Genomic DNA, 1,229 nt, shown 5'->3' on the forward strand with positions numbered 1-1,229 from the left:
ACTGAAACAGCTTAAGTTAATTTCAGTGCATGTTTCAGAAAAACATAGGGACTCAAAATGTGCTCTACCAAATGACTGAGCAGAACATTAAACGGTAACTCCCGGGAAAGTTCATGAGCGCACAAACTGTGAGCAGGAGATTGCTAAACACTCTTTCCCTTTAATTTCCCTTTTAAAAGAAATGGTGTCATTCATGACATAATACATATTTTATGACAGAAATACCACAATTATTTACTGCCCACGACAGAGTCACATGCAAAAAACCAACAAACAGAATATTGTAAAACAGTCCATCATCCATCGGCTATTAATAATAATAAAAAAAATCAATATTCTAGTACATGGAAGCTACAATGTTTCATTTGATTAAGAATTTTTCTAATTTAACTCTGATAAACTTGTCCTCTCTCATTGGAAATAGCTCCTGGGACATGGAATGTCACTTCTCGCATGAAGAAGAAGCCTGAGCTAGTCTGTGCAAAATATAGGTACGGGCAGGCCAAGTGGAGCCTTGGACTAAGCCTTTCAGTTGGCCATGAAGCAATTCTGACAAACCATAAGTGATCCAGTAGCACTGTGTATAGTGGGGATAGGGTGCCGCTGACTGAGGATGTAGTTATGCATTCAAAGGAATAATTCAATTCCTATGACATTGAGGAAGCAAGGTCTGTGGACAAGGGCACAACTTGAAACATCACAAGGACTGAGGTCACTGAGGCATTTTAACAGCTCCTTAGTAGCAGGTCCCCTCAGGTGGATAAGATTTGCCCTGAGCACTTCAAGCATCTTGATTGTGTTGGCCTGTCTTGGTTAACATGTATCTGAAGCATTGGGTGGAAATTTTGGGCAGTGCCTTTCAGGCTGGGATGGTGGTTCCTATTTTTAAGAAGCGGGACCAGAGAGTGTGCTCTAATTACATGGGTCACACTAAGAGAAACTCTTTGCCAGGGTACTGAGCAGGAGAATCCATCCGTTAATCACACTCTGTAGTTTGGACATTGCTTTTAAATTAGCCTAGTTTGGATCAGTTTATATGATTTTGTTAGTAACCCTACCTTTGAGAAGTTGGAGATGTGTACTAAAGAAAGTCTTCAACTCACTGTGGAGAAATATCCATATTCAAGGTAGGAACCAGGGCATAAGGAACCAGTTGTGATCAGCATTGACTGACCAACTGTATTAGTTTCTGATCAAGACTGTAACATATTTTTTAATCACACTGTAAG

The sequence above is a fragment of the Haplochromis burtoni genome, unplaced genomic scaffold (assembly GCF_018398535.1).
Source record: "Haplochromis burtoni strain Fernald_Lab_line unplaced genomic scaffold, NCSU_Asbu1 Contig_317, whole genome shotgun sequence".
Classification (NCBI taxonomy): domain Eukaryota; kingdom Metazoa; phylum Chordata; class Actinopteri; order Cichliformes; family Cichlidae; genus Haplochromis; species Haplochromis burtoni.